General features: G+C 40.4%; 1 non-coding gene across 1 annotated transcript; it reads left to right on the top strand.

Annotated features, from left to right (window-relative positions):
• The first annotated feature begins 5973 nt into the window (after window positions 1-5973).
• LOC130959149 (small nucleolar RNA R71) lies at window positions 5974-6077 on the top strand. Its single transcript, XR_009078244.1, has one exon. It is a non-coding gene; the product is annotated as a small nucleolar RNA R71 (small nucleolar RNA).
• Window positions 6078-7492: the final 1415 nt, after the last annotated feature.

The following is a 7492-nucleotide window of genomic DNA, read 5'->3' as shown; positions in this document are numbered from 1 at the left end:
TTCTTTTTGAGACGTTGGTGCCCAGCACCTCTTTGTGTAACTAAATGTTTTGTAGCTAGGTTGCTCTTGATAATGGACTTTTGGTTGATAATCCCGGGTTAGTTAACCCAAGTTACCAAGTGTTGAAACACTCCACAGAACCTATTCATCCAAGCAGATCCTAGTACATAAACACCACAGGCATATGTCTCAAAAGTTCAAACCATTGGTGCCTAGCTTTATTTTCTTAATTCTTTTGCTTTTTGGTTGCCCTTTTTCAGTGGCTTTTCTTCTTCTTTTTCTTTCTTTTTCATGGCCAAGGACATTTATTCATCAAGATCCATAGACAGTATTCAACTTCTACACAAAAATGATAATTCTACAGTTAATTTCTAGTGAGCTAACTAAACAATCAAGCATGCATACCACCACTTAATTCTACTTGATTTGTCACTAATTGAGCCAAGTTACTTTTGTTCAAACTTTTCTTTTAATTTTTGGAAACAGAACAAGCATGGCAAGCATTTGTTTAAGAAGGTGGAGTTATATCCAAACATCTAGGCATTCACTTTATTCAAAGCAGTAAACCAGCAAACATACTAAAAACTTCACATTCCAGAAAGATTCAACAATTTCAGTTTAAACCAGAACAAGCATGCTTTTGTTTGCCTTTTAAAGAAAGGTCAAGGAACAACACCACCTTGTGAAATTTCTTGTTTTCTCCTTGTTGCCAGGAAACAATTCGATTTCTCCTTCTTCTACTAGTTATTGCATCATGTTCTTTCTAAGATCCTTGTTTCCTTTCCTGCAAAGAGTGACAAAGTTGCTTGTTTCTCAAGCACTTGAATGGTTAGCTCACTATATATGGGCAAGTGTCTGAGTCTTAAGTTGGTGTGTGAACACCAAACTTAGTCTCCTACTTACTTCTCTGCTCTTTGAATCCTTGAATCCTCCTTGAAATGAAGTTGCTGCTAAGGATTTTAAGCATTTCTGTGATTGCTTAGAATGGTTGTTCCTTTCATATAATTCAAAGGTTGTTGTGTTCAGTTAATCTGTATGGTGGAACACCAAACTTAGAGTCACACATTCCCCTTTGAATTATTGATCCACAAATTCATTGTTTGGTGTGAAACACCAAACTTAATTCTTTGCAATGCACAGAAACTACTTCACCTTTTTATTGAAACAAATAAAAGAAACAGCAAAAGAGTATTACCTCAGGTTGGGTTGCCTCCCAACAAGCGCTTCTTTAACGTCACTAGCTTGACGGTTGTCCCTCAGTTGAGGTGATATTTAACCTTGTCCTTCTCCTCCACATCTCCCAAGTAATGTTTGAGTCTTTGACCATTCACAGTGAAGGTTCGTTGTGACTTTTCTTCCATGATTTCTACTTGTCCATATTGGGAGACCTTGGTGACAAGGAATGGTCCAAACCACCTTGATTTTAGCTTTCCTGGAAATAGCTTCAGCCTAGAATTGTAGAGCAATACTTTTTGTCCCTCTTCAAATTTTCTTGGGGCTATGTTGCTGTCATGCTTCTTCTTTGCTCTTTCTTTGTAAATTTTGGCATTCTCATAAGCTTCAGCTCTGAATTCTTCCAACTCTTGAATTTGTAACATCCTCTTTTCTCCAGCAGCTTTGCTGTCTAAGTTCAAGAGTTTCAAGGCCCAGAATGCCTTGTGCTCCAACTCCAGTGGTAAATGGCAGGCTTTTCCATATACTAGTTGGTAAGGAGACATTCCAATTGGTGTTTTGAAAGCTGTCCTATATGCCCAAAGAGCATCATCTAGCTTAATCGACCAGTCCTTCCTTGAAGTTCCCACAGTCTTTTCCAGGATTCTTTTGAGTTCCCTATTAGATATTTCGGCTTGCCCACTTGTCTGTGGATGGTATGGTGTGGCTACCTTGTGTTTGACTCCATATTTTATAAGCAATGCCTCTAATGGTTTGTTACAGAAGTGGCTTCCTCCATCACTGATGATTGCTCTTGGAACCCCAAAACGGCAAAAAATGTGTTTTCTGAGGAAGTTCATGACTACTTTATTATCATTGGTTGGAGTTGCTATCGCTTCAACCCATTTGGAGACATAATCTACAGCCACAAGAATGTAATTATTTGAGTATGAGGTGGGAAAGGGTCCCATGAAATCTATCCCCCATACATCAAACAATTCAAGTTCCAGAATGAATTGTTGTGGCATTTCATTTCTTCTGGGTAGGTTCCCCGCTTTCTGGCATTCATGGCAGTGCTTCACTAGTTCCTTTGCATCCTTGAAGATAGTGGGCCAATAAAATCCACAGTGCAACACCTTAGCTGCTGTTCTTTCTCCTGCAAAGTGTCCTCCATAAGTGGAACCATGGCAGTCCCATAAGACTTCCCTTCCTTCTTCCTCTGATATGCATCTTCTGAGTATGCCATCCGAACATTTTTTGAACAAGTATGGTTCGTCCCAGATGAAGTATTTGGCATCATTTATCAATTTCTTCCTTTGATGCTTGTTAAACTCCAACGGCAAACTCCCAGTGGCTTTGAAGTTTGCTATGTCTGCAAACCAGGGTGCTTTGTGAATTATCATGAGTTGTTCATCAGGAAAGCACTCATTTATATGTGTGCTTTGTGTGCTTCCTTCTTCACATGGTATCCTTGATAAATGGTCTGCCACCTTGTTCTCTACACCCTTCTTGTCTTTCATTTCAATGTCAAATTCCTGCAACAAAAGAACCCATCTAATAAGTCTTGGTTTGGATTCTTGTTTAGCAAGTAAGTATTTTAAAGCTGAATGATCAGTGAAAACAATGACTTTAGATCCAATGAGATAGGATCTAAATTTGTCAAATGCAAAGACTATTGCCAAGAGTTCTTTTTCAGTGGTTGTGTAATTCCTTTGGTTATCATTCAAGACCTTACTAGCATAATAAATCACATGTACCAAATTGTCTTTCCTTTGTCCTAACACTGCCCCAATAGCAAGGTCTGATGCATCACACATCAGTTCAAAAGGTAAGTTCCAATCAGGTGGGGCAATGATAGGTGCAGAGGAAAGTTTTTGCTTCAAAAGTTCATAGGCTAGCATGCAATTTTTATCAAATACAAAAGGTGTATCAGAGACAAGCAAGTTACTCAAAGGTTTGGCTATTTTAGAAAAGTCTCTAATAAACCTTCTGTAAAAGCCAGAGTGTCCCAAAAAACTCCTAACTGCCTTGACATTACTTGGTGGAGGTAGTTTTTCAATGAGTTCCACCTTAGCTTTGTCCACCTCAATGCCTCTATTAGACACTTTATGGCCAAGAACTATTCCTTCTGTGACCATGAAATGACACTTTTCCCAGTTTAATACTAGGTTGGTCTCTTGGCATCTCTTAAGCACCAAGGCAAGGTGGTGTAGACAGCTAGGAAAGGAATTTCCAAACATAGAGAAATCATCCATGAAAACTTCAATAAACTTTTCGATCATGTCCGAGAAGATGGACAGCATGCACCTTTGGAAAGTGCCAGGTGCATTGCACAGTCCAAAGGGCATGCGTCTATATGCAAAAACTCCATATGGACAAACAAATGATGTTTTCTCTTGATCTCTTGGATCAACTACTATCTGGTTATAGCCTGAGTATCCATCCAAAAAGCAATAGTAAGCATGTCCTGCAAGCCTTTCAAGCATCTGATCCATGAATGGGAGTGGGAAATGATCTTTTCTGGTGGCTTCATTGAGCTTCCTATAGTCTATGCACATCCTCCACCCAGTGACAGTTCTTGTGGGTATGAGTTCGTTCCTCTCATTTGGCACCACAGTTATGCCACCTTTCTTGGGAACTACATGGATGGGACTAACCCATGGGCTATCAGAAATGGGGTAGATTACCCCTGCCTGCCATAACTTCATGACCTCCTTTTGTACCACTTCTTTCATGACGGGATTCAATCTTCTCTGAGCTTGAATGGAGGATCTAGCATCCTCTTCTAACAAGATTTTATGCATGCATATGGATGAACTTATCCCCTTCAAATCAGCTAGGGTCCATCCAATGGCATCTTGATGGGTTTGTAGCACCTTGATCAATTCTTCTTCCTGTTCTTGGCTCAGGGCGGAGCTAATGATAACAGGATGGCTCTCATCACTACCCAAGTACGCATACTTGAGATTAGGGGGCAATGCTTTGAGCTCAGGTTTTGGTGCTTCCTTCTCTTCTTTCACTCTTGCTGGCATGTTTGGCATGGTTGTTTCAGCAGCCTTGATTTCACTAACTTCTATATCCTTGGTGAACTCCTCCTCTGCCACTTCCTTTGTTGTTTCCTCAAAGGTTTCTTGTACTGCAATGTCCACTACATCCACCCTCATGCATTCCTTTAGTGATTCTGATGGATAGCTCATTGCCTTGAATACGTTAAACACCAATTTCTCATCATGTAGTCTAAGAGTGAGTTCACCCTTTTGGACATCTATGATGGCTCCAGCAGTAGCCAGGAAGGGTCTTCCCAGGATTATGGAAGCTTTGGTTTCCTCCTCCATATCTAACACCACAAAATCGGCAGGGAATATAAAATCTCCCACTTTTACCAACAAATCCTCAACTATTCCATGCGGGAATTTAAAAGTTCGATCTGCCAATTGGAGGGCCATTCTTGTTGGTTTAGCTTCCTCAATCTTCATTCTTCTCATCATTGTTAGAGACATCAAATTGATACTTGCCCCTAAGTCACACAAGGCCTTCTCCACCATGACTTCTCCTATGATGCAGGGGATTTGGAAACTGCCTGGATCCTTCAATTTCTGAGGCAATTTGTGTTGAATGATGGCACTGTATTCTTCAGTCAACAACACAGTTTCTTCATTTCTCCAGCTTCTCTTCTTGGTCATTAATTCCTTTAAGAATTTTGCATAGAGTGGCATTTGCTCTATTGCCTCAGCAAACGGAATGTTGATTTGAAGCTTCTTGAAAATCTCCAAAAATCTGGAGAATTGGCCATCCTTTTCTCTTTTCATCAAACGTTGAGGATATGGTGCTTTGGGTGTGTAAGGCTTCAGGACCTCTTTTTCTTTTTCTTTTGTTGCAGACGGTGTAGAAGATCGTCCCTGTTCTTTGTCTCTCACATTTTCCTTTTCTTCATCCTCTGTGGTTTCCTTTGAGATCTCCTTCAGCTTCGTTCCACTTCTGAGGGTTATGGCCTTACATTCTTCCCTTGCAATAGCTTTGGCAGCATGAGGAACGCTTGGCCCAGGAGTTTGCTTAGACAAGTACTCAATTTGATTTTCTAACTTCTGGATGGCAGCTCCTTGGTTTTGCAAGTTGGAATTTACTTCTTCCTTAAAGGCTTTCAATTCGGTTATGTCTTGACTCATGGTTGCAAGTATTCCTTCTATCCTGTTTAATTGATCTTGAAATTGTTGGTTCGGATTGGATTGGGCAGGTTGATTAATTTGGCCATGATATGGTGGTTGGGAGTAAGTGTTTTGTGTGGCTTGGTATGATCTTTGGTTGGAGTTTTGGTATGTGGAATTGTTATGATGGTTGTGGTTGTAAGGTTTGTGGTTTTGTGGTTGGGTTTGCTGGTTTCCCCACCCAAAGTTTGGGTGGTTTTTCCATCCTGGGTTGTAAGTGTTGGAGTGTGGATCATATGACTGTTTTTGTTGGTTTCCCACATAGTTGGCCTCTTCCCAATCACCTCCTTCAATGCTTACTTCCTCTTGATCTTGTGTGTGTATTGCAGCCACTTGCTTTGTGTCTAATTTCTTGGTGAGCTCTGCTAGTTGCTGGGCAAACACCTTGTTTTGGGCTAGAATTGCATCAACATGGTTCAGCTCCATGACTCCCTTAGTGTTGTGTCTCTCTGAAGCATAGTAGTACTCATTCTCAGCCACTGTCTCAATCACTTCAATGGCTTCTTCCACAGTCTTTTTCCTGTTCAATGAACCTCCTGATGAATGGTCTACAGCCTTTCTTGATTCATAAGAAAGTCCATCATAGAAAATATGCAATTGCACCCATTCAGGGAACATGTTTGGTGGACATTTCCTTGTCAATTCTTTAAACCTCTCCCATGCCTCGTAGAGCGTCTCACCATCTTGTTGTCTAAAAGTTTGAACCTCAGATCGAAGCCTATTGACCTTTTGTGGGGGGTAGAAACGTGCCAAAAACTTGCTCTCCACCTCCTCCCAGGTTGTTAGGCTGTCCCTTGGGAATGATTCCAACCACTTAGCTGCCTTGTCCCTAAGTGAAAATGGGAACAAGAGCAGTTTATAGGCATCTTCCTGGACTCCATTGGACTTCACTGTGTCGCAAATTCTCAGAAATTTTGTGAGATGTTGGTTGGGATCTTCACTAGCACTCCCACCAAATGAACAATGATTCTCCACCAATGATATTAGCTGTGGTTTGAGTTCAAAATTGTTGGCTTGAATGGGTGGTTTCTGAATGCTGCTACCACAATTCCCAGAGGTTGGGTTTATGTATGAACCAAGAACCCTCCTCTCAGGAATGGCATTGTTTCCATCAGCCCTCTCATGGTTGTGAAATTCTCTATCCATGTTGAGATCTAGAGCTTCCTCAAAGTTGTCCTCAGATTCTCCTTCAGATTCCTCTTCTCTCAGTACTCTCTTCCCTCTTGCTTCCCTTCTACGTCTATGAAGGGTCCTCTCTGGTTCGGTATATGGAGGAGTTGATGTCTCTCCTCTCCTACCTGTCATACAAGAACACAGCACAGGCAACAAACAAGTGAAATACTCTTGGTTAATGGAAGAGTATGGTTAGAGCAGTTGAGGAATTAATTCAAATAGTTAGTGGGTTAGTGAGTTAGTTGCTTGAATTTAAAGGCATAAAGAAAGAAAAAGCAAATGACAGAGTGCAGGAATTAAAATTCAACAAGAACTTGAACTGAATTAACAAAAACAAGAAAAATGCTCAATCTAGTTAACTTCCAATTTGAGAATTGTCAATCGAAAACCAATCCCCGGCAACGGCGCCATAAACTTGATGCTGCATAAACTTGTTATGCTACGATTTAGGAAATTGCACAATCGGCAAAAAATTCCTTCCGGCAAGTGCACCGGTTATCGTCAAGTAAAAACTCACAAAAGAGTGAGGTTGAATCCCACAAGGATTGGTTGAATGAGCAATTCGAATTAGAAGTTTGTTTAGTTGAGCGGAATCAATTTTTGGATGGGAATTTGCATAAAATAAATGTGGCAGGAAACGTAAATTGCAATGAATTGAAATTGCATAAACTTAAATTGCGAGAATTAAGGTGTGAGAAAGTAAATTGCTGAAATTAAAGGGAATTGAGGGTGATTGCATGAATTGAAATTGCAGAATGTAAATAGAAAGTGTAGATCAGAAATGGGGAGTTCATTGGGGTCAGGAGGTATTGAAATCTCTGAATCAACACATTTTCATCTCTTCCTCAACCAATGCATTCATTGAATCTTGCTTGGCAATCTTATATGATTGGATCCCAATTCCTTGGCTCACCAATTCTCTCTAAAAACAAACAAATTCCCAATCCCTTGGTTTAAATGTT

Source organism: Arachis stenosperma, chromosome 10 (assembly GCF_014773155.1).
Source record: "Arachis stenosperma cultivar V10309 chromosome 10, arast.V10309.gnm1.PFL2, whole genome shotgun sequence".
NCBI classification, from domain to species: domain Eukaryota; kingdom Viridiplantae; phylum Streptophyta; class Magnoliopsida; order Fabales; family Fabaceae; genus Arachis; species Arachis stenosperma.
Note: the sequence above shows the minus strand (reverse complement) of the source record. Positions and strands in the feature narration are given on the sequence as shown.